The 27,224-nt window shown below is 45.5% G+C and overlaps 1 protein-coding gene across 1 annotated transcript in view; it reads right to left on the reverse strand.

Annotated features, from left to right (window-relative positions):
- Nucleotides 1-27,224, reverse strand: part of LOC126530785 (uncharacterized) — a 58,254-nt gene that overhangs the window by 25,394 nt on the left and 5,636 nt on the right. The gene's annotated exons all lie outside the window — the stretch shown is intronic.

Consider the following 27,224-nt stretch of genomic DNA (forward strand, 5'->3'; position numbering starts at 1 on the left):
TAGACTCGCGTCCTTTTTTTGCTACCCTGGGTAAGAGGGAACAAATGGGTGAAAAAGAGAGAGAGAGAAGGGAAGAGAGGTAGAGAACACTATTAGCACGCACACTCGGAAGTGTACCCCAAGTTATGAATGACCTCAGATACCTGTTGACTTCAGGTACTATAGCTATGCCTTCTCTGCTTTCAGCACAAACGACGCGCACGGCCACACCTCAATAATCTTGGCTTCTAAAAACCGTTTTGAGTCCAGCCGGTTTAATGATGTTCGCAGACGATAGCGCTGCACGTTTTACGGAGAACAAAAGCACAGGACGCGTTCAGTGGTTTCTTCGGTCCCGCAGGAGTCGCACGCAGATCTGTCAGCACATTCAAATGCGGAACGAGTAAGTTTTCGTGGATGCCACCCCAGAGGGACATTGAATCTATTTAGATGGCTTGAGTATCCTTTCGAAGTTAGCCGTGTGGGTCGACGTGGAATGAATGACGCTCAGCCTGTTGCGCTCCATATCAAGTTCCTCGTGTCACCAAGTGCTATTGTGTTACCAGGCTAAATGTGGCGAGCTTTAAAACGCTACCGCGTTTGCTGGGTGGTGCTTGCGCGGAGGAAATTGGAAGCGATCGATGAACGACAGACAGCATCACAAGAGCCTAGGCAGGCAAAAAACGGCGCAGTTGCCGCAAGATAAGGTAGGTAGGAAATTGGAAATATACCGGGAGAACAAAATCTATGATTCATATACTGGTTCAAGCAAAGATTAAAGTTTTTAGTGGGACGCCTCGCACTGGGCGCTCATAGGAAGACTACAAATGTGCCTAGTTTGACAAGTATTGAAGTGAGGGAAACTCAGAATAAAATCGATTTCGAAGAACGACAAAGAAATGTGAAAGAAAGCAAGTGGGTTGCACGAGTGCTTAAGTATTTTTACAGGAAAAATATTGACTCACAGTGTAGGAAAAGAACTTGGACGCTTACCAAAAAGTATGCGACCGGTTTAGTAATCAGCATGGCAACAAAGAAAGTCAAACGCAAAGTCAGACAGGCTGACAAAATCTCCTGGATGGTGGCAATAGAAAAGAAACCTGCTATAGGCAGCCACCTAAATGGTAAAAACGAATTCAGGAAAAAAAACAAGTTGTGCTAACTCACATGGAAGCTCTTTATTTGTCGAAGCGAGATCAGGATGCCTTAGAACGGATAGTTATAAAGCGACGTACACCTAGAAAGAAGAAGAATGCGCTTGCTGCGACAAAGTTAAGGAAACTATGGAACATGTTTTATTTGAATGTTAAGATATCTAGCCAGCTGTCTGTTTAGGTTTCGCTCGTCTCCTTAGACCCATTGGTTTGGTGGCAGTAAAAGTAGGAAGACCACAACCAATGGAGATGTATGAAAAGAAAGTTCCTAATAGTGGTCCAGAAAGTTTCATGCTGGGAATTCTTGGTGCGTTTTAAAGAAGAAAAGATAGGTAGGACATTAGGCAAAATAAGAACAACAGCTTGGTGGTGCAACCCACCGCCCCATTTCAATGGGGACGCTCATAGCATCCATCCATCCATCCATGGCCTGTAGCAAGCAACACTTCTGCTCCTCTTCCACCTCCTTTCCGAAAGGTGTCTTAGGCGCCAAGAAAGAACACGTGCGAAGAGGGCCATCGTCAGTTTTATCATGTGCAGACCACGGCGAGAAAGTAGGCGCTCCCTTTTTGCAAAACTAACGTGTTTTTACTCGTTCATCTAGAAGACAGCTACTGATTGGAACCACCTGCCCACCTCTTTCATCAATGTCATTAATATTTCTTGTTTAAAAATGCCATTGATGACTTATGTACTATAGCTACTTCATCGTGTACCCATGTACTTTTGATCTTTAGTCACCACTAACTTCTGTAACGCCTTCCGGAACTGCAGGCATTTTAATAAGGTAAATAGGCAAATAAATAACTAAATAACTTCATGCTGCTCCGTTCTCATTCATGTCTCAGGTGTTCGTCCCAGTGGTCCGTGCTCTGCCTTCTAATAGAACGACTAACTTCGGCTTCTAATGTATTTTTCCTGGCAGCTGGACGCGATCCAATTTACGATTGAAAAGAGAAAACTAAACAATAAAAATCTAAGATGGTGTACATTTTGCGCATTCCTTCCTCCTTTTTTTGTTCTGCAGTAAGGGGACGGTCAATAGAACGACAGTGCCAGTCAGGCCCAAGCAAGGAGAGATGTCCTCCGGGGAATCACTGAGATTTCCCTCCGGTTCCCACTGTTTACACCTGTGTGCCAGAGCTATCGTAGCTGCAACACCGCATTAAAGCAGTGTGTTAGTTCTCTCGGCGCACGTTCGCTCTGTTCCGAGCAACTTAGAAATAGAGCTGCTCCCGGTGTTTCGAAGGAATTCGCAACGTGTTCCTCGTTTGTCACGATGTTCAGTAGAAAAAAGTGATCAAGCCATCGCAAATAGAAATAGTTTGCGCTAACTCCGTAATTTAGCAACCCTCTGTTGGAGTCGCGTAGCTCGCCTTTTTCTTGTTGTTTTGTTTGTTGGTTTATTTGTTCTTCTGTCCGTCTGTCTGTCTGTTTGTTTGTTTGTTTGTTTGTTTGTTTGTTTGTTTGTTTGTTTGTTTGTTTGTTTGTTTGTTTGTTTGTTTGTTTGTTTGTTTGTTTGTTTGTTTGTTTGTTTGCTTGTTTGTTTGTTCGGGAAGAACGAGGGAAAAACATTTAATACTTTCCTCAGAACTAAGGCCCCAGTCCCGACCTCATTTAAGCTTATGAATGCCGAAACGTTGCTGACCGTGGGCTGTGGTAGCGGTGCCTCTGCTGCTGGTGTCTTGCCTAATCGCTTAAACACAGGACAGCGCTCGAGGAAAATTGGCTTATATATATATATATATATATATAGTCATATCATAAGAAGCCAACAAACACTGACACCAAGGACAACATAGGGGAAATTACTTGTAATAAATGAAAATAAAGAAACGATAAATTAATGGAAAAAAAGTGGATGGAAAAACAACTTGCCGCAGATGGGAACCGAACACACAACCTTCGCATTTCGCGTGCGATGCTCTACCAATTTATCGTGTATTTATTTTCATTTATTACAAGCAATTTCCCCTATGTTGTCCTTGGTGTCAGTGTTTGTTGGCTTCTTATGATATGACTAATAAAAATCGGGCCCCTCGGTTAACCCCCTTTCTTCTCGTTGATATATATATATATATATATATATATATATATATATATATATATATATATATGTGTGTGTGTGTGTGTGTGTGTGTGTGTGTGTGTGTTATTGTACTACCGCTGAAAATGTGCTGTAGCCTGGCGTTGTCTTCTACGGAACGAAGCAGTAAAACAACAAACGGTATCTACTTAAATATTGTATCTGCGACAAATAAACGTACTGAAGCGCATCATTCCTTTATATATAAAAAAATATAAAGATGTTTTTCCGGCGTAGATTTGGTGCATCTGCTTGCTCGGCTTCTTGTTGGGCATAGTGGGCTGGACCTAGCGATTATGCAATAGTAAACAAGGCTGATCTCGAAAAATGCGTGATGAAAAGTGGGAATACTCTAGAGCCAGTGCAATCCGCGATCATGTGGAACCCGTAGGTCACGTGGTGCGGGTTTCCGCATCTCGCTGACTAGCGGGTAAGGGGGCGTAATCCCTAACGCTGTAACATGCCCTGCTGAATATTGTAACGCTTACAGTTTAAAACCGTCTACGTAATCCTTTCACGAAAGTATCGCGTCACACAGAATGCAAAATGTGCTTTTGATCTGTGTAATATGTTTTTAAATGTTCTGACAGCCATTCCTTTCATTTCTGCATGCGCAGCTTTCTTTCCCGAAGGCTTAGTGCAAGCTAGATGAAATCCTCGCCCACTCCTCCGAGTAATTCAATAGATTTTTACGGATCTCAAGCAGCGTTTTGTATCATGTACCTGATTTCTAGTCAAGCCTGCCGTATGGTTATTCCTTTTAAAACTCCAGTTCAGTTGAAGAACATAGTCACCTTTAATGAATCCCTGTATCTACACAACACGATGCAATGAATACTGGCGTTTGCCACCTCCTCGAACCAATTACGGCCCTCAATCCCTGTGTGTGTGTGTGTGTATGTGTGTGTGTGTGTGTGTGTGTGTGTGTGTGTGTGTGTGTGTGTGTGTGTGTGTGTGTGAGTGCGCGTGTGTGCGTGTGTGCGTGTGTGCGTGTGTGCGTGTGTGTGTGTGTGTGTGTGTGTGTGTGTGTGTGTGTGTGTGTGTGTGTGTGTGTGTGTGTGTGTGTGTGTGTGTGTGTGTGTGTGTGTGTGTGTGTGTGTGTGTGTGTGTGTGTGTGTGTGTGTGTGTGTGTGTCTCTCTCTGTGTGTGTATGTGTGGTTGGGTGGGTGAACGGATAAGCCCATATGAACACGATGGCTGTGTGTGTGTGTAGTCAAATAATGCTAATGCCACTAAGAAATGGAGCTGGGCAGGCCGTGCAATGAGTTGGACCGATAGCAGGTGGATAATTATAGAAGTTGTTTTGGTCAAATAAAGAAATAAAGAATAAATAAAGAGTAAGAATGGGTGACAAGGAAAGGGATGCGCGGTCGAGGACGGCACAAAATTACGACAGCATGACGAGAGGCGATCTACGAAGCTGTAACGATGATGTTGAAACGACCACACCGGAATCACCACCCCGAAAATATACCTAGTGACCCGAGCTATCAGACAACTTGTGCCACAGGGTCGCCATAGTAGGCGTGAAGACAACGGCATGACGAGAGACAGGTGACGAAGATGCAATTACAAGGGTGGATGACCATGACGCTATCACGACTACAAAGAAATACCTAGTAGTCGAAGCTGTTAGGCAACCTTGCCCACACGGTTGGCGTAGAAGGCGTGACGACGACGGTATGACGAGATTCAAGTGACAAAGCTCGAATGACGACATTGGAACGATCATGACGACCTCATAAGCACAGTGGGCCAAGCTGGTAGGTAGTTTGGGCCCCGAGGTCGGCGTAAGAGGCTAGACAGATAAATAGTATGGCTATAGATAGGTTCAAAACACCTCAAGTAGGCAAAGAATGCTAATGCCACTAAGAAATGGAGCTGGGCAGGCCGTGCAATGAGTTGGGCCGATAGCAGGTGGATAATTATAGTAGTTGTTTTGGTCAAATAAAGAAATAAAGAATAAATAAAGAATAAGAATGAGTGCCAAGGAAAGGGAAGCGCGGTCGAGGACGGCACAAAACTATGTCATCATCACCATCATCAGCCTATTTATGTCCACTACAGGTCGAAGGCTTCTCCCTTCAATCTCCAATTACCCCTGTCCTGCGCCAACCGATTCCAACTTGCACCTGCCAATTTCCTAATTTCACCACCCCACCTAGTTTTCTGCTATGCTCGACTGTACTTCCGTTCTTCCTGGCACCCATTCTGCAAGCATAATGGTCCACCGATTATCTAAGCTACGCATGACATGACCTGCCCAGCTCCATTTATTTCTCTTAATGGTCTGGTTGACCATCTGCCAGCAGCGATCGAGATATCAATGTACGCCGAAGACATATGTATAGGGACCTCAGGTGGGACACGTCCTCAGATACGTGCAAGACGACTTCAAAAAGCTGCTACTCTAACAGATATATACCTCCGCAACCAAGGTCTTGAAATCTCGTCAGACAAATGTGCACTGATGGCGTTCACTCGCAAACCAATGACACCCTACGCCATCTCAATAAATGGCCAGATAATTTCTTATGAGAAGACTCACAAATTTTTTGGCATAATCATTGATAGAGATCTCTCATGGAGCCCGCATGTGACCTACTTGAAACAGCGTCTGACAGCAATCTCCCAACTTTTCAAGTTTCTGGGAGGAAAGACTTGGGGAATGTCAGTGCATGCGATGTTGGAATTGTACAGGGCTCTTTTTCTGGGCTGCTTGACATACAGTTTGCCCGTACTGACCAACACCTGCCAGACAAATCTTCGTGCTCTACAGGCTATTCAAGCTCCGGCTCTCAGGGTTTGTCTTGGTTTGCCAAAATGCACATCGACAGCAGCGACTATTGCGATTGCCCGGGACCAACCTATACAAACACATATTGCGGTAGAAGTGTTGAGAGTGCATATTAGGCACGTTGCCCGTGCCCGTTCCCACCATCTGGCAACACTACCGTCAGAAAGGCCGCAGGCATCATTTTGTACTACGATTTCGGAGTGTTACACCTCCCTTCCATCAGGCTTCACCCCCGCAGCTAAGCCATCGATTCCTCCATGGTGTTGGCTCGACCCGCAGTGCACCTCACCGTACCAGGAATCAGGAAAAAATCTGAGCTGTCATCACCTGCTCTTAAACAACTAACTCTGCTCCTTTTGCACGAGAGGTACGCCGAGCACGTACATATCTATACTGATGGATCGGCAACTCTCCAGCGTTCCTCTGGAGCCGTGGTCTTCCCAACGAAAGCCACCACCATCAGTTTCAAGACATGTCACCCAACGACACCGATGGCTGCGGAACTTGCAACTCTTCGCGCTGCACTTCGTCTCGTCAGCCAAGAACAACCTCGAAGATGGTCAATATTCAGTGACTCGAAGACAGCAATGCAATCTTTGCTATCGGCCCTGCGGCGCGGACCACACGAACAACTGGTATTTGAGATTAGAGAAATAATTCATACCTTAACTGAGAAATAACACCACGTGACATTTCAGTGGCTTCCAAGTCACTGCGGAGTCATAGGGAACGAACACGCTGATAACGCTGCTTGGTCGGCTCTTCAAGGGGATGAAGAGGAGCCGATACCGTTATCAAGGACAGATGCCGCTAGAAAACTTCGAATGCTCAGCCGTGACATCACGTTCTCGTTGTGGAACGCTGGAAGTTGTCACGACTACCGACTCCACAATCTTGACTCCTCTCTACGCCTTTGCATTCCAGCTGGATTCTGCCGTCGCGAAGCTACCCTGCTTTGTCGATTATGGCTAGGAGTGGCTTTCACCAGGTCTTTTCCTTACCGAATTGGATGGGCCGACGACGCCTCGTGTGAGGACTGTGGTAATGAGGAGACTTTTCAACGCTTTCTTTGTGACTGTCCTCGCTATCATTTACAGAGACAATCACTCGCAATCGCGATAGCGCACTTTGACCGAAGACCTCTCACAGAGGAACGTATTTTAAAATGGCGCCATCACAAGCCATCGCAGCAGAGGGCGACGAGGGCACTGTTGCGGTTTTTGAGGCCAACAGGATTGGACAAGCGGCTGTAGCCTGAACATATGTTGATAGTGCTGCAAGTGTTACTGTGCTTTGCGTTGACAGTATGCGGTGGCAGTGACCGATTGTGATTGTGTGGCTATGCTCCTTTCTTTCTTTATCTCTACTTTGTTACCACTTTACCTCCCCCTCCCCTCTCTCCCCAGCGTAGGGTGGCAAACCGGATCTTTTTCTCTGGTTAACCTCTCTGCCTTTCCCCTTTTTTCTGTCTCTCTTAATGTCAATTAGAGTATCAGCTACCCCCTTGTGCACTCTTATCCACACCGCTCTCTTCCTGTCTCTTAACGTCACATCTAACAATTTTCGTTCCATAACCCTTTGCACGGTTGTTAAACTGTTCTCGAGCTTCTTTGTCAACATCCACGTTTCTTCCCCGTATGTAAACACTGGTAGAATGCAGTGATTGTACACTTTTCTTTTCAATGATAGTGGTAAGCTCCCAGTCAGGATCCCAATCAGGAGTGAGTAATTGGCCTAGCTGAACGTACTTCTTCACAGACTCGAGAGGCTGACTGGCGATCCTGAACTCTTGTTCCCTTGCCCGGCTATTCATCATTGTCTTTGTCTTCTGCATATTAATCTTTAACCCCACTCTTACACTCTCTGCTAAAGTCCTCAATCATTTGTTGTAACTCGTCCCCAATGTTGCTGAACAGCACAGTGTCATCTGCAAATCGAAGGTTGCTGAGATATTCGCTGTTTATCCTTACTCCTAAGCCTTCCCAATTTAGTTCCTTGAATACTTATTGCAAACACGCAATGAATATTATTGGAAGATTGTGTCTCCTTGTCTGACCCTTTTTTGATAGGTAACCTTCTACTTCTTTTGTGTAAAACCAAGGTCGCTGTGGAATTTTTCCAGTCATTTTCCGAGATATTCATGCATGTCTAATGTACTCCTTGATTACGTAAGGCCTCTATGACTGCTGGTATCTCTTACTGAATCAAGTGCCTTTTCATAATCTATGAAAAAGAATGTACATAGATTGTACTCTGCAGATTTCTCGATTACCTGATTCATGCCTTGGATTTGATCCATTGTAGAATATCTCTTCCTGAAGCCAGCCTGTTCTCTTGGTTCGCTGAAGTCAAGTGTTACTCTTATTCTATTGGAAATTATCTTGGTGAATATTTTATACAATGATGAAACCAAGCTAATGGGCCTATAATTTTACAGCGATGCTGGTAGCCTCTAGTTGGTCGGGATTTTTCGTATCCGGCAGCGAAAAAAGAATTTACCAAAAAAGGTGCATATCTCCTTTGCAAACAGGCATAGAACACACGGTTCAGTATTCATTTCAATAAAGAAAAGCACAAAACAAACATCAAAACCGCATGGTGAATGATAAGGAGCGTATGAACAATGCGAGGTACGTTCCTTCCCCCCGCGTGTGTTTCCCGATAAACATCACGGTTACATAAGCTGCTCCGGGGGGAAACGGGCAACAGCAGCATACGAATCAGGGAGTGACGTCACCAAACTTCATATATAACAGGGAGTGACTGCCTGCCTAGCAACTCATTACCGCTATGGGTAGACCATGCAAATACTCCCGAAGAGCAGCGCGAACACGATGAGCGTCGAAGAGTGCAAAATCGTAATGCTCAACAACGGTGTCATGCTGAGACTAGGCAGAACAGTAAAACGTTTCATATCTCCATCGACGGCATTTGAGTGGCTTTCTAATAGCTTCGCTTGCCATCCACTTTCACGAGGTCGGGATGGTGAGTCAATCTTTTTTAATTCTTTAACGTCTCTTTTCTTATGGATTAGTATATTGTTGGCATTATTCCAGTTCTCTTATACACTTGAAAGCGTGAAGCATTGTGTATAAAGGGCCGCAAGGTTTTCAAGCATGATATCTCCTCCATCTTTGATTAATTCGACTGTTATTCCACATTCTCCTACCGCCTTCCCCGGGTCATGTCTTGCAAGGCTCTTCTAACTACATTGTTATTTATAGAAGGACCTTCGGTATTCTGTTCATTACTACTTCGAATGAAGGTAGCGTGGCTGCTCTGAGTACTGCACAGGTTAATATAGAATTCTTCCGCTGCTTTTACTATATCTTCTAAATTTCTTATGGCACTACCATGCCTATCTTTCAGTGCATACATCTTGCCTTCTCCTATGCCTAGTTTTCTTCTCGCTGATTCCAAGCTGCGTGTATTTTTTACTGCTTCCCTTCATCACGTTATAATTTCAAATATCCCTTACTTCAAATTAAATTATGGGGTTTTACGTGCCAAAACTACGATTTGATTATGAATCACTCCGTAGTAGGGCCTCCGGAAATATGGACCACCTGGGGTTCTTTAACGTGCACATAAATCTAAGTACACGAGTATTTTCGCATTTCGCCCCCATCTAAATGCTGCCGCCGTGGCCGGAATTAATATCCCTTACTTTCTCCTTGCTGATCATTTTTGAAATTTCCGCGAACTTGATCTGATCTTTTGAATTGGACACTTTCATGCTTTGTCGTTTCTTTATTAGGCCCTTTGTTACATGGGAGCGCTTACCGACTGGTTGGCCTTGTGCCAAACCTCCCACTTCAAATGCTGCTTCTTAAACCAGCCTAGTTACGGTTTCATTCATTATCTCTAAGTCATCTTCATCTCTCTGTTCTAAAACTGCACATTTGTCTACAAGCACCAGCCTGAATTAGTCTGCTTTTACCTTTATTGCGTCTAATGTTGGACTGTTTCTTCGTAACTAATTTTGCTGTTTCGCTCTTCATATTGAGTGAAATCCTGCACTTCACTAACCTATGAAGAAGAAGAAGAAGTCCCTCCGAGCGGCCGCTGCTTCTTCGGTGAGATATTGTTTTCTGTTTTCTTCAAGAATTAGTGCTGTGTTGAGACTTCGCTGTTGTCTAGAGAGAACGGACATCCCGTGGGATACCTGTGTGCTGGAGATCGCGCACAGTATCGCGTGGTTTTGCTGCGCTCCGCAGCCCATCTACGCCTGCCACGGCGGTGGGTGGCAAAGAACACCGGCACGAGCCATATGTCTGACAGCGCATTCCTAGGCGCATGAGTGCCGCAGAATCGGCGCCGCACTCGGAAGTGCCACACCACGCGCCTAATGTCATCAAGCCGGTGACGCTAGTTTTCAACGCTGCCCTACCTTCCAGCGCACCTTCAGTGAATATGGCTGAGACAAGCGAAAGTGAAGCCAAGAAACCACGGGTTGACGACGACAAGACATCTACCTATGAGCTAAGTGAAGATGAAGACATAGACTGCGATGACACACCGTTCTCCTTGGTATCGTATAAAAAGAAGCGGCCTGAGGGAATTCCAGTTGTTTTTCGACCCTCACAGGAAGGGCGCAACTTCTGGCAAGTGAATCCAAACCGCGCTGCGTCGGAAATTGTCTCCACGGCAAAGGAAAAAGTACAGTCATTCCGTGTGAACAGAGATGGAAGTTTTGCTGTCAACGTTACTTCAATCTCATCTGCAAGACATCTTCTGTCGATGAGCGAAGTGGCTGGCTTGGGAGTCAAACCATTCATTCCGGCATCTTATACCAAGAATGTCGGCAAGATACGCCATGTGCCAGTTGAGTATACAGAAGAACAACTGGTTGACTTCCTGAAGGACTTTGGCGTGACATCTGCCCGTCGTCAGGCACGCTACAATCGCCAAGAAGATGGAGCGGTAGAATCACGCCGTCTGAGATCTGTCATTCTCCATTTCAGAGAAGATAAACCAATGCCGCAACGAGTGCATCTAGGTTTTACGAGTCATCCCGTAGAAGAATATCACGGCCCTGCTCTGAGATGCTACAACTGCCAGAGATTTGGACATCTATCGAAGAACTGCCGCAGTCCACGTCGCTGCAAGATATGCTCAGAAGACCACGACCATTCAGAGTGCAAGTCTGTGTGTCAGCCAAAGTGTGCCAACTGTGACGGAACCCATACAGCTTCCTTCTCCGGGTGCCCTCAGAGCAGAGCTGCCTCAAGGTTGCGCAGACATGAGTTGAAATACGGAAGGCTGCCTCCTCGAAATGCGCCCCCACCCAACCTTGATGCGGTAAGATGCGCGCCTACAACTGCCAACAAAGAGAAAGAGCAAGTGGTCAATATGAACTATTCTGCAGCTCTAAAGCACTCAGGTCGACAACATTCTGACAGCGAGCGACACGATCCACCTCCAGGGAACACTACTCATCTTGCCCAGGCTTCGAGTGAACTTAGCCGACCTTCTAAACAACGCCCTGTGCCATTGACACAGCAGCCTCACCTAACATCTGAGCGACTACCTCAACATTCGCCTCAACCACATCTGTCATCCCAGCGACCATCTCAGTCAGCTCTTCAGCGACCTGCTTCGAGCACACATGGAGCTTCAGCGTCGTTTGGTGATTACGCGTCTTTACCCGTGGCACAGATGATCCCGCCCGTGCTATTCACAGCTCTGCGTGCAATTCTCAGTGCCATTCCACACGCAAACAACCTTCCAGAGGTAAAAGCACTGCTTTCTATGGAATCGTTGGTGCTTCCACAACCACCAACAGCTCCACTGCAGGCTTACAATGAATAATCGTTATAACAATGTTTTCATATTTCAGTGGAATGCTAATAGCCTTCGAAATAAGTCAGCTGATTTTCGCAAACTACTAGCTCAACATAACTTTCCTGTTCTATGCATACAGGAAGCAGGCGTACGAGATGACTTTCGTCTTTCGAACTATGTTATATATAAATCATCGCGCATTGCTGGAAGTAGTAGAGCGATGTTATGCGTGAGAAAAGACCTGCCGTCCTATTTAATACAGTCGAGCGATTCAAACATACCAGAGTTCGTAGCATGCAAGATATCTTTTAGAAATACAAGCGTCACAGTGATCAGTATTTATCTACAATGTTCTAGCAAAATATCAGTAGACAGCTTGGTGAATGTGTTTGATATCGCAAACTCACATGTGCTGGTTTGTGGGGACTTCAACGCACATAACGTTATCTGGGGCAGTGAATATAATGATTCCCGTGGAAGCATTATAGAGTCTGCCGCAGAAAAAAGTAATCAGATTGTGTTAAATGACAGCTCTCCAACGTTCTTGCGGGGGTTTCGTTACTCAAGCTGTATAGATGTTACGCTCTGCTCCCAAGACCTTCTTGATGGTGTTGAATGGTCAACGGACATAGAAACGCACGGTAGTGATCATTTTCCGATCCTGGTTAAACATCGCCTCATACGGAGTGAAGGGACCCGCCGCTACTCAAAGTATACTAATTGGCAAAGTTTTCGGCACCATTTAAGTAATTCATTGGGTGAAAATCCGAACTTTCAAAGTTTTGAAAATACATTGTGTGAGTCCTACAAGAACTGCACAAAGCAAGTCATTGTTCCAAATGAATACGCTGCAGTCGACGGCGAATATGAATGCCTAAGAGCAATTAGAAGGCGCGCAGAACGGGCTTACCGCCGCAGTGGAAAGCTGGACGACTACAAAATGGCACAGAAAGTTCAGTCAACTTCGCGCAGACGCTTACGAAAATTAGGTACAAGAAAATGGCGAGAATACTGCGCGTCGTTGTCTCCGTTTACTCCAGTTCCCAGAATATGGTCCGTTGTCCGATCTTTTAGTGGTCCAGTTACCCAGAGCCATCCCTTTCGAGCCCTTGCCGTAGCTCGAAGCACTCCGGAAACATCTGTTGCTGATGAATTTTGTCAACTTATATCCAGACCAGGAATTCCGTTTACTTGCCTACAATTTGCAAGTTCGACAACACTAGCAGAACAGAAGCTTCGTGCGTGCTTTATGTCACAACATCCACAACTTGATTGTGAGTTTAGTTTAAATGAATTGAAAAGTGCTCTTTCGTCATGCCGTACAAAGACAACCGCAGGCCCAGATGGTGTTACGTATGTGATGTTAAAGAACCTAGGTCCAGTAGGAAGAATGACTCTTTTGGAGATATTTAATGATATCTGGATAAGAGAGACTCTACCGGATTCATGGAAATTAGCTCGGGTAACTCCAGTGCTAAAACCAGGAAAGACTCCACTTTGTCTTGACTCCTACCAACCCGTCAGTCTCACAAGCTGTTTTTCCAAGCTAATGGAGAAGATGATAGACAGTCGACTGCAATGGTGGTGTGAACACACACATGTGTTTTCCGACCACATGACCGGTTTTCGACAAAATCGTTGTACAATGGATGCAGTATTAGATATTGCCACATACGTCGAACATGAACGAAGCTGCGGAAATGTGACAGTAGCAGTATTCTTAGACATTCAAAGAGCATTCGACACTGTAAGTAACATACACGTCCTTGCTGGTATGTTAGAGCTTGGCCTACACGGTCGAACGCTGCGATGGGTGTCAAACTTCTTGAAAGATAGAAAAATATTTATGGAAACAATAGAAGGAGAAAGTAATTATCACAGCATCACGCAGGGCGTTCCGCAGGGCAGTGTTCTTAGTCCGTTTTTATTCAATTGTGTCATGGCAGCCTTGCCACAAAAGCTCCCGTCTGGTCTACGGTATTCTCTGTACGCAGATGACATCTGCATATGGGCCTCTGGTTCTAATATACAAGACATTCAAACAACGCTGCAAGAGGGCCTTGATAGCATCGACACCTTTTTAAAAGAAAGAGGCATGAGTCTTTCATACGCAAAGACAGCCGTACTTCCTTTCACTAGACGACAGTTGATTAATTTCCAACTTAGGCTTAACGGGCAAGCTTTGATGTTTGTGAAAGAGCATAAATTTCTTGGAGTTATTCTTGACCGCCAACTTACATGGGCTTCACACATCCGCGCAATTGAAAAACAGACTAATGCAGTAATAAACGTACTTCGGCGACTCGCAGGCACAACGTGGGGGGGATCAGTCTCTTCGCTACTACAAGTTCATAACGCACTCATAAAACAAAAAATTGCTTACTCGGCACCTATTCTCCATGGTTTATCGCAAACTTCCAAGGAACGTCTTCAACGTTTACTAGCAAGGGGGCTGCGAGTGTGTCTCGGGGTTCCGCAGGCTACCTCGAGTTCTTTAGTAATTGATGAAGCTCGTCACCCCCCATTTCCAGTTATACGAACGGTTGAAACATGCCGACATATTTATCGCATCTTAACCCAACACGAGAAGCATCCATTAAACCTCGCGCTCACCGAAAGAAACAAAAGCAAAATTCACGATGTTGTTCGAGAACATAAAACATTATTACCAAGATTTGAATTATGCAAAGTGGATGTTAGTTACCCTCCCTGGATGTTAACATACTCTAAATCAGAGTTATCGGTTGACGGGATTATATCTAAGAGAGACATGTTCATAGTAGCCGCACAGCAACTGGCACTCTACCAAATTTACTCATTATATCCCCAGTACATCCACGTTTATACAGATGGTTCGTGTCATAAAAATTCCTCGACTTCAGCATTCGTCATTCCACATTTAGCGCTAGAGCAAACATTTAAATTATCCCGGGAGACATCTTCCACCATGGCAGAACTATTTGCAATCCTGTGTGCTTTGCGTTTCATAACTTTAGAAAAACATTCGCATAAATGGGTTATCTTTAGCGATTCGCAAGCCGCTCTCACATTACTACAGAGCAATAAGAAAAATTCTTTGAACACTTCGATATTGTATGAGACGCTCAAAGAACTTACAAAAGCAAGCGCAATGAACCACGTAATTGCATTTCAGTGGATTCCTGGGCACTGCAATATTCCTGGTAATACTGCAGCGGACGCAGCTGCGAATCGAGCGCACAATAATGCAGAGACAACCAATCTTCCCCTATTGCGTAGTGAAGTCCGTCTGATCCTGAGACAGATTTCTTGTCGTCTCAGCCAAACTACGTGGTTTGACCAGCAAACTAAGAACTCGGAGTTATACTCAATAGACCCATATATAAACTTATCAATGCCGGAAACTCTAAGAGACAACAGAAAATTTGAAACTTTGGTACACCGGCTGCGTCTTGGTACTGCATTTACGAGACACTTCTTGTACAGAATAAAACGTGTCTCTAGTCCGCAGTGTTCTTGTGGCCATCCAGACGAAGATGTGCATCATCTTCTTCTCGAGTGCTCGAAATACGATACACAAAGAGCGGCACTGCAAGCTAATTTGTTTATATTAGACAGAAGACCATTCACTCTAAAAAAGATACTTGGCCCATGGCCAACTGCAAGCCTTCAAAAAAGAGCGCTTCTTCCTCTGAAAAAGTTTTTAGAGGAGACCAACATTTTGGGAAAATATTAAGTATTGGATGATCCGAATACGCTAAATGAGTTACATAAACGTTGTTCGTGGTGCATAGTTGGTTTATGTGGTGTTCGCAACTTTTACGCAATACGTATAATTCTGTCCTGTACTTTGAGTGTATTACAAGTGTTGTTGTGTATTTTGGCTGTTCAAAACATCGGACTTCATATATGCGTACGTGGACTGAACTCACGCACAGAACTTTGCGACTCATGTACTGTTGGACTGTATATTTTTTACTGATCCGGTGTTCTATATTTAGTGTCGCTATCTCCCTTTTTGCGCAAATTTGTTTCGTCTGCCAAGTGACAAGGAGTAGCCGGTGTCACCACATAAAGGCGCCAACCTCTCCTAACATTCACTTCAATAAAAAAAAAAAAACTATGATCACTGCACTTTACCCTAGCTAACACTTCTACATCCTACACTGTGCTGGGATTGGCAGAGAGTATGAAATCTATTTAATTTCTTGTTTCTCCATTATGGATTTTGCAGCTCTACTTCTTGTTGCTACGTTCACGCAAGAAGGTATTCATTATTCAGAGCTTATTCCTTTCCTCAAGTTCTACCGGCATCTCTCCTCTAGCGTTCCTAGAATCGATGCCGTAGTTGCGAATTGCTGGTTCACCAGCCTGCTTTTTCTCCATTTTTGCATTGAAGTCGGCAATAACTACAGTATACTAAGTTTTCACTTTTTTCATCCCTTATCCCTTATTAAACATCTTCATAAAACTGTTCTATTTCTTCACCGTCGTGACTGGAGGTTGGAGCGCTTGCTTTTACTGCCTTTATTCTGTACCTCCTATTCAGTTTTATTACGACTGCTGTTACGCTCTCATCAATGCTGCGCACAAGGTCGCGGGATCGAATCCCGGCCACGGCGGCCGCATTTCGATGGGGGTGAAATGCGAAAACACCCGTGTACTTAGATTTAGGTGCACGTTAAAGAACCCCAGGTGGTCGAAATTTCCGGAGTCCCCCACTACGGCGTGCCTCATAATCAGAAAGTGGTTTTGGCACGTAAAACCCCATATTTAAATTCTTTTCATCAATGCTGCAGAATTCGTCAATGTTGACCGCTATGCCCTTATGGATTAGAAGTCCTACTCCGTATTGACTCTTATCTGCAAGTCATCTTTAGCAGATGACGTGGCTGTTAGTCAATACTGTATAAGCCTCGCCAGTTTTTCTAACCTCGCTAAGGCCAATAATCTCCCACGCAGTGCCTGGAAATTCCTCCAAGAGTCCTGCTAAGCTAGCTTCACTTTAGAGGGTTCGTGTGTTGAACCTTGCCAGGTTCCGTTTCCAGTGATTTAGAGATTCTTAGCCCCCTTTTTCCACGTCGAAGGTCTAATTGCTGCCTTGTTTGCCTAGTTCAGGTGCTCCGCAGCCGCTGGAGACTGATGTCCATGGGTGAATTGCAGGGGTCGTGAGGGATGTATAGTGGCCGAATATTGCACAAGGAAGGTCAAATTCTAATCTGGTGAGGGAGTGTCTTTGTTGAACCTTAGTGGGCCTTCCTAATTTGGTTGCACCTAGTAGCCCAACTGGCTCTCGGCATTTTTGTTCCTTTTCCTTTTTTTTTTTTTCGGTGACAGGCGTCACTCCATGCCCCAAGGTCACGAGCCATGTACGCAGGGAGCCACATCCAGCTGCTTACCGGCGACGTGGTATCAATTCAACCGGGAGTCATACCCACAGTCAAGCAGTATAAATGCCTCGGCATATACATAAAGGTAGGGAATACTTACGCAAGATAATCTGGAGATAATCTGAAAATAATGGGGAAGCGGAATAGAGTCATAATCAAATACAGAGCACTTCGGGGCCACAGTAAATACGAAGTGGTGCGTGGATTCTCAAAACGAGTAATGATGCCAGCGCTAATGTACGCAAATGACATTATGTGCCTAAAATCGGATATATTGTCGGGGTTGGAAGTTAACCAAAGTTCGGTAGGCTGGTTGGCTTTAGAAACCCGCGGTAAAACCACAGCTGAGGCAGTGCAGGGGGACATGTGTTGGGCCCCTTTTGACGTCAGAGGAGCGCAGAGCAAAATTAGTTTTGAAGAAAGACTCAGGAACGTGGATGACAATAAATGGGCGGCTAAAGTGCTCAAGTATCTTTACCTGAAAAGCATGAACACAGAATGGAGGAAGAGTTCAACAAAGTTGGCAACTAAGTACAGGTTAAGTGAAAGGGCTAAAACTGTGACCTCGCGCTATTGCAATGTCGTCAGAACGACGCCGTCATACGGTCGTCGTCATTCCTTCGCGGTTATTAAGGCGGAATCCTTAGATGGTTCCTGGGTCGAAAAATCCGATGTCTGGCGTTACGGCGCGAAAATTGTTGGCCCATGAATTCATAGGCAGTCAAACCCTCGACCTTTGGTGGGAGCGGAACCCACGATCTTTGGTGATAATTAGGGCGAATTATGCGGCCGATTTCTTCGCAAGAAAGCGTGAAGCCTAGGCGAAGAAACGTCAGCACGACCTGTGGCGTTAATTAAAGCACAGGTAATTAAGATGTAGTTAAGGCACTCGAACCCACGACACTTTTGTGGGAAAGTCGAACCCACTTCCGAGATGTGGGCGAACCGGCCATATCTTCTATCTTGATACCCACTGACATCGTGAAGATCGAGAGTCGAACCTACTGCCTGTGGTATTAAGGCACAGTTAAGTTAGTTATGACACTCGAGCCCATGATCTTTGGTGGGCGAAAACAGATAATAGGGAGCGACAACGCATTCGAATGGAGGCGCTAACTAATGTAATGTATGTCACGCGAACGCCAAGGCTGCCGTGGACATACTGTTTATCGACGCTAAAGGGACTGTTGCGTTTTTTCCCCTTCGTCGTTATGCGTGGAATCCACATGTTCGAGTGTCACAGCTTTGTGCAGAGCTTGGCGTGTTCCGGTGAAAATGCAGCCAGCTTGATCGTGCGCCCTGTAGTTATACAATGTGGTCGTTAACCAAGAACGCCGTCTTTCGCAAACACCAATGAGAGCTTCGCTTATAAACGGATGCCCGCAGACGAGTGCGATTCGTAATGTCTTGCAAGTATATGACCCACGCATAACCCACAAGTAAGTACCGGCTTCATGGACGTCCAGTATCGAATACTTCCGATGCCATGAACGCGGGGAGGAGGTGGGTTCAAACCTAGCATAGATTGCAACGCCGTCGCCCCAACCTGGGGCGCAGTGAGCAGCGTGTTCGCACGAGCATGCTGGACAGCTCTCGCTAGGGTTTGACCTCACCACCGGTGGGACTGCGGGCCTCTGTGTCGTTGTGGGGCTGCACCCAGACGCTGGATTAGCTGTCCGGGAGGAAGGTGCAACAACGTCCCATCCCGTAGCTCTTTGTTTTTTTTCTGTTCAATATTTCTTTTTTTATCTGCGGATGTCTTGCGGCCAGTCCCGTAAAGCAAAGAACAAGGATAACTTTGTTGAGACTTGGTTGAAAACTAGCTAATTGCGAATGAGGTTATCTGGTGCTAATTTTAACAGCATAACTATTAAAAAAAATAGCACAGATAGACAAGAACTGCCTTTGTCTGCTCCTCTCTTTATCCCTTGTGCCAAGTCGCACTGCCGCATTTTGTGTCGTTCGTCGCAAATCGTTCGCTTGCAAATCGGTCGCCAATCGGTTCTGCGCTCTCCGCAATTTTTTTCTATTTTCTCTAGAATTTTGCACGAAAATCGAATTTTATGGTCCGGATTCATTGATAATTATAACATTTGTCTTTATGCTTGCCTGGCTTATTAAGAATGGAATGCGAAGATGCTTTCGTTGGCGACGCTCGCGGCATTCGATTGCGAGTCCGTGGTGGTTGTGACGTCACCTTGTCATTTCTGGCGTCGGGAGTGCGGCGAAACATGGCCTTCGAGAGTAAGGACGGTAAAATTTGAGGATACGATGCCAATTCCTTTTTTCTTTTTTTTCGCGCTTCGTCGATGGTGCGGGCTGTTCTCCGCGTGGGTGGTCACTGGGATTAGGGTGGTCGTGAGCGGTGATTGATAAAGGAACACAATCGAGAGAAATTAATCGCTGCATCGTACTGACCCAGCTTTCATTCGACGCCAACTGCAATGAAATTTTCACTTTGGATAAATTGGTAATGGAGAGCATACCGCCTTCTCACCTCAATTGCCTCAATTACCGACACTGACTTGTTTAAATTTGCTATTGAACATCTTGCTTATTTTCAGTAATCTGCATTTTGGTGCTACATAGAACTCTTGTTTCTTGTTTTTGTTTTCTGTATTGGCGCATTTCCTTGTTATATAAATTTGTTTTTCGTGCATTCCTCTCCCTTCTGTAATGCTCTCGGTCCCTGAAGGCATTCAAATAAATAAAAAAATACGCTACTGAAGAAATATTGGAAACTGTTTAATTTTCTTATTGGCAGCCTTTAAATACCACGTAAGCAGTCACATGCACCCTTGTGGTTAGCGGATATGACGTATACGCTCAAGTCCCAGGACGTTGCCTCCGATATTTTTTTCCAGCGCGCCGCGGGCAGCCGTAGGCGCCGCCACCAGTCTCGGAGGTCAAGCCGAGAAGCCGCGCGTTCTGAGTCGAGCGTCACTTCCGTCAAAATGTTTTGGCATCAAAAACGTTTACCTTTTTGCGAGGCTTTCTTGACGCGTCCTCTCATATACAGTCGATCGACTCTACTACGAACGCCTCTTGCAGCGAAGCACCGGTATAACGAAGGATTGATTGGGTTCCGACCGCTAAACTGGCACGCTTGACGTATTCGCCAGCTCGACTGCAGGCGAATACGTCGCTGGTGATGAAGACGTGATGATGTAATCGTAAGAGGCGACGGACAGTCTTCAAGGTCATCTATAGCGTGGAAAGGCGCAGCAAGTGTCAGTGAAGCAACAGTGACGAAGATAAGCAGTAATCGAACCAAGGATTTTCTTCTTTTTTTTTTTTTTTTTTTCTTTTTTTTTTTTTACGGCAAGGGAGACGATAGCGGCATTCGATCATCTGCAGCTGTGCCAAGCTCCAGCGTTTCGCCTGCGATAAGGTTGACGGCAGTCACAAATTCTGCCAGATGAGGTGCGAAAAAGAACTTTTCTTTGTAGATCATTTTCTCTTGAATTCATTTTAAATATGGATATTCTTTTGTTGGTAGTGCTTAGCCAGCTCTATTGTGAGGGGGTACGGTGCGCGATCTTTACAACGAAGTGACCTGTACATATAGCGAAGGATTTTGGAGGTGCCGAGCACTTCGTTGGAGAAGCGTTCGACTTTAATGCAGATGTAAAATATTCCGCTGGGACTACTCATCTGCGCTATCTAAAACTAGCATTTCTTACTCTGTCCAAAATTTTGTTGCAGTTGGCCTTCAGTCGCTATATTTGCGCGGTGCCGGACATCGAGAGGCGCAAACAAAAACAAATTCGAATTATTTATTATTTTCTGCACAAACCGGGCAAGTAACTGTGTCGGCATTCATTCTGGACGGGCTGCACCCTAAAGTGCGATTTTGGCGCTAAATTTGAGCAGAAAACAAAGCATCGCTAAGCGCAGTTTTTTCCTTAAGCTACGGGGAAGAAAACGGAAGTCTTGCTGTATTATGGAATTTGTCATTTATAGTCAGTCCTTGTTTGGAGTGCGCTAAAAACGGCAATACTGAGCAGTTTGCCGCGTACAGAATAGCGCTGCCCAGGCAGGGGTGCCGCGGTCGAGAAACAGCTCGAACGTATTTTCCTCGCACCGATAAAAAGCGTTATGTTCCCGCGCGCCGGCATTGCTTCCGCGCTTTGCTCGCGTCGCCGCCGTTTCCGCGGCTATTCCCTCTCTCTCTCTCTCTCTCTCTCTCTCTCTCTCTCATTTCAGTCTTCTCCCCTCATAGGTGACTCGAGGGCTCGCACGCTCTCCGTCTTATCTCGTCTCGCGTATCGCACGCCCTGTCCATGCGACAGCCATAAGTGTGCGCGTAGAGGTTCGGAGGCGTGGCGGGCCTCCTCTCCCCGCGACCGTTGCGGTCAGCGGCGAGTTCGTAGACCATGGTCCTCTCCGCTCGTTTTAGGGCGTATTGGTTGCCCAGGCGCACGTTCCGTACAGGGCCCTGACTACAATGCAAAGTGTATTGAGGCTTTATTGAGCTGCCTAAGAGGACCCAAGAGCTGCCTAAGAGGGGGTGCAGCGGTGGCGTAGAGGTAGCGCACCCGCCTCGCGTGCAAGAGGACCGTGGCTCGAATCTCGGTGCGGCGCAATTTCCCACCGGATTAAAAAAAATCGGCGTGTTGATAAAATTCCGTAAACAGGCCTGGAGTGCGGCCTGATCCCGGTGACCAGAACCGGTAACGCACTCCCTCACCAGAGCAGGATTGGCCACCCGGGTGCAGTACTTGGCCACAACGTCTTATATGAATACAACAATCAAACCCCGGCCCTCAGACCCCAGCAGCTGCCGAGCAACTGACCACGGCGGCGGTCAGACCTGTGATGCCGCAGAGGGTGCTAAGAATCCCTGGATCCGGACAGGCCGCCATTGGAATCTGAACCTGGCAACGTTTGACGCTAGAACGTTATCTAGTGAGGCGAGTCTAGCAGTGCTATTGGAGGAATTAGAGGGCAATAAATGGGACATAATAGGGCTCAGTGAAGTTAAGGGGACAAATGAAGCATATACAGTGCTAAAAAGCGGGCACGTCCTGTGCTACCGGGGCTTAGCGGAGAGACGAGAACTAGGAGTCGGATTCCTGATTAATAAGAATATAGCTGGTAACATGCCGGAATTCTGTAGCATTAACAAGAGGGTGGCAGGTCTTGTGGTGAAACGTAATAAGAGGTACAAATTGAAGGTCGTACAGGGCCGCTATTTTGTAGCGATGCCTTATGCCTTATTCTATGCTATTCTTATCATCCACCACACACGGCCGCCTGATCCCGTTGATAATGTGGGCAGACCGTCGCTCTGACCACTGGCCAAGCGCGAAAAGCCTGAAAAAGCATAGAATCGGAAAATGCATCGCTACAAAATACCGGCCCAAGTCTACGCCCCTACATCCAGTCGTGATGACCAGGAAGTCGAAAGCTTCTGTGAAGACGTGGAATCCGCGATGGGTAAAGTCAAAACAAAATACTCTATACTGATGGGCGACTTCAATGTCAAGGTAGGCAAGAAGCTGGTTGGAGACAAGTCAGTGGGGGAATATGGCATAGGCACTAGAAATAGCAGGGGAGAGTTATTAGTAAACTTTGCAGAACAGAATAATATGCGGATAATGAATACCTTCTTCCGCAAGGGGGATAGCTGAAAGTGGACGTGGAGGAGCCCGAAGGACGAGAATAAATAGATCTTATACTCTGCACTAATCCTGGCATCATACAAGATATGGACGTGCTCGGCAAGGTGCACTGCAGTTACCACAGGATGGTAAGAACTAGAATTAGCCTGGACTTGAGGAGGGAACAGAAAAAACTGGTACATAAGAAGCCGATCAATCAGTTAGCGGTAAGAGTGAAAATAGAGGAATTCCGGATCAAGCTACAGAACAGGTATTCGCCTGTAACTCAGGAAGAGGGCCTTAGTGCTGAAACAATGAACGACAATCTTATGGGCATCATTAAGGAGTGTGCAATAGAAGTCGGTGGTAACACCGTTAGACAGGATATCAGTAAGCTATCGCAGGAGACGAAAGATCTCATCAAGAAACGCCAATGTATGAAAGCCTCTAACCCTGCAGCTAGAATAGAACTGGCAGAACTTTCGAAGTTAATCAACAAGCGTAAGACAGCTGATATAAGGATGTATAATATGCATAGAATTGAGCATGCTCTCAGGAACGGAGGAAGCCTAAAAGCAGCGAAGGAGAAACTAGAAATAGGCAAGAATCAAATGTATGCGTTAAGAGACAAACCCGGCAATATCATTACTCATATGGATGAGATAGTTCAAGTGGCTGAGGAGTTCTACAGATATATATATAGTACCAGTGGCACCTACGACGATAATGGAAGAGAGAATAGTCTAGAGGAATTTGACATCCCAAAAGTAAGGTCGGAAGAAGTAAAGAAAGCCTTGGGAGCTATTCAAAGGGGGAAGGCAGCTGGGGAGGATCATGTAACAGCAGACTTGTTGAAGGATGGTGGGCAGATTGTTCTAGAAAAAAAAACTGGCCACCCTGCATACGCAAGGCCTCATGACCTCGAGCGTACCGGACTCTTGGAAGAACTCCAACATAATCCTAATCCATAAGAAAGGGGACGCCAAAGATTTGAAATATTGTAGACCGATCAGCTTACTGTCCGTTACCTAACAAGTATTTACTAAGCTAATCGCAAATAAAATCAGGAACACCTTAGACTTCTGTCAACCAAAGGACAAGGCAGGATTTCGTAAAGGCTACTCAACAATAGACCATATTCACACTATCAATCAGGTGAATAGAGAAATGTGCGGAATGTAACCAACCGTTATATATAGCTTTCATTGATTACGAGAAAGCGTTTGATTCAGTCGAAGCTTCAGCAGTCATGGAGACATTACTGAATCAGGGTGTAGACGAGCCGTATGTAAAAATACTGAAAGATATCTATAGCGGCTCCACAGCCACCGTAGTCCTCGATAAAGAAAGCAACAATATCCCAATAAAGAAAGGAGTCAGGCAGGGAGATACAATCTCTCCAATCCTATTCACAGCGTGTTTACAGGAGGTATTCAGAGACCTGGATTGGGAAGAATTGGGGAGAAGAGTTGATGGAGAATACCTTAGTAAGTGGCGATTTGCTGATGATATTGCCTTGCTTAGTAACTCAGGGGACCAATTGCAATGCATGCTCACTGATCTGGAGAGGCAAAGCAGAAGGGTGGGTCTAAAAATTAATGTGCAGAAAACGAAAGTAATGTTTAACAGTCTTGGAGCAGAACAACAATTTATGATAGGTAGCGAGGCACTGGAACTGGTAAGGGAATACATCTACTTAGGGCAGGTAGTGACCACGGATCCGGATCATGAGAGTGAAATAATCAGAAGAATAAGAATGGACTGGGGTGCGTTTAGCAAGCATTCCCAGATCATGAACAGCAGGTTGCCATTATTCCTCAAGAGAAAAGTGTATAACAGCTGTGTCTTACCAGTGCTCACGTACGGGGCAGAAACCTGGAGGCTTACGAAAAGGGTTCTACTTAAATTGAGGACGACGCAACAAGCTATGGAAAGAAGAATGATGGGTGTAACGTTAAGGGATAAGAAAAGAGCAGATTGGGTGACGGAACAAACGCGAGTTAATGACATCTTAGTTGAAATCAAGAAAAAGAATTGGGCATGGGCAGGACATGTAATAAGGAGGGAAGATAACCGATGGTCATTACGGGTTACGGACTGGATACCAAGGGAAGGGAAGCGTAGCAGGTGGCGGCAGAAAGTTAGGTGGGCGGATGAGAATAAGAAGTTTGCAGGGACGACATGGCAACAATTAGTACATGACCGGGGTAGTTGGAGAAGTATGGGCCTTTGCCCTGCAGTGGGCGTAACCAGAATGATGATGATGATGATGATGATGATGATGATGATGATGATTATGATGATGATGGTGGTGATGATGATGATGATGATGATGATGATGATGATGATGATGATGATGATGATGATGGTGATGATGATGATGATGATGATGATGATGATGATGATGATGATGATGATGATGATGATGATGATGATGATGATGATGATGATGATGATGATGATGATGATGATGATGATGATGATGATGATGATGATGATGATGATGAGTGAAAGTGTAAATATAGAACCAGGAGTCATCAAAAAGAAAGTCAGTGAAACAGCGATGAATGAAAACAATAGAAACAAAAAAAAGACCATGGAGGTTTACAAGAATGGGAAGAAAGAAATTAGAAGGGAACATTTTTAACACAAGGGGTACTGCCTTGCTCTTTGAGGCTCGAGCCGGTTGCCTAAGGATAAAAACAAACCGGAGAAAACATCCGCAACAAGAAAAGGCTTCTGTATGCTGCAGCGAAAATCCGGAGCAGGTCCTAATGGAATGCGAAGGGATTCACCCAGTGAGACCCGTAGGTAGCGTGCACGTTGCGGAAGCGCTTGGATTTATGGTGGACGGAAGCATCAACCACTCAGCAGTCGAGATAGCAAGAGAGGTTTAGAGTATTGATCGAAAAAAAAAGCATGGAGGAGATTGACACGACCAGATCAGTTACAGACATAGGTAGACATACAAAGAGAAAGAAGATTAAGATGTATACAAGAATGCTAGAACGAAATGCATGCATAGTATACCTAATTAAGTCAAACAAGCTATGTTACTATTTGTCACCAACCCGTTTCAAAGGCTGTGCCAATAAATCATAATTATCATCATCATGAAGCCAACGAACAGCTTCGAGTGAAGGCCTGTTTGCTAAAACGGGGGTTACACTTGAAAGGGGGAATTGTCATCCACGTGAGAGTATAGCGTGAAGCTATAGAAGAAATTCCTCTATGTGAGGTTCCAGTTTTGAAATCATGTCACCTCTTTCGCGAGTATATCCATCTACCACCATCGCGATTGCCTAGACGTTACCAATATATACGAATAATGAACTTTCACTCTGGCAGTCTCGAGAGAGATTTCCGCCGGTAACTTTTCAATGTTGCCTCTTCCTCCGCGGTCGGGACTCCGGCGCCACGTCATGTTTCTTTTCTTTTTTTTTTCTAGTCCTCTCGCCTTCGGCCGCTTCGTCCGGGTGTCCTCGGGGCAGAAAGAACACCCAAAAAAATCACCTGAGGCATTCGTGGTACTATCTGGGCTAACCAGGAGGATAGCAGGTCACCAGAACGAGACTGAATTAAACGACAACTACAAGCGCAGACACATTCAAAATGGCACATCAGTTTTATTCAACAACGAAGCTTTCTTTCTGAGGAACACGTATGGTCTTTTCATGTAGATCGCTTCTCTACTCACAGGTGGATGACAATTTTCCCTTACTTCTTCCTACTACTCATACAAACGTAAAAGTTAGGTGAGCTGATGAAACTAGAAAATTCAGACGTGCAACTTGGTATCGGCTAGCGCAAGAGACAGGTAATTGGAGATCGCTAGAGATGCCTTTGTCCGGCATTGGACATAAAAATAGGCTCATGACGATGATCATGATGATTTTCTACGTGTCTAACTCTTTTCCCGCCAACGTGGGTCCCTTGGTAGTCCGTAGTCTCACGTGTAGGGAGCATCGAGCTGCTGTGCTCAGGGAACCGTGTTCAAAGCCAAACGGTGGACCAACTTGGATCACTAAGCATTGGACACTGAGTCTCTCAACGAACGTTTTTCATGTCTACTTGGGTCACTGAATATGTGCCACTAGATTTGCGCAGCTCTTCAAGTAACCCCTCCGACGACAGCTTGGGTCTCTGAGTAAGTGCCATTGAGTACGTGCTGCTCTTCAATAAAAAAAATTATTTAAAACATCGGCGGTGCATGGCCGAATCGAACCCGCGTCATACATACACGCAGATATGGGGAAACGCGCGGACTTCGTGGCCGCGCCACTGGATGGCGCAGCGTGTCGCAGAGGAATGTGCGAGAGGAGCCCGGCTGCATACAGACCTCGTAGATGACGTGTTTCGGCATTGGCAATACGGTGTGTCGCTACTTCTACGCTAATCGCATTAGCGCCGATATTCATCGTGAGATGGGTTCCGCAGGAACTTTTTTTTTTT

The sequence above is a fragment of the Dermacentor andersoni genome, chromosome 5, assembly GCF_023375885.2.
Source record: "Dermacentor andersoni chromosome 5, qqDerAnde1_hic_scaffold, whole genome shotgun sequence".
Lineage (NCBI taxonomy): Eukaryota > Metazoa > Arthropoda > Arachnida > Ixodida > Ixodidae > Dermacentor > Dermacentor andersoni.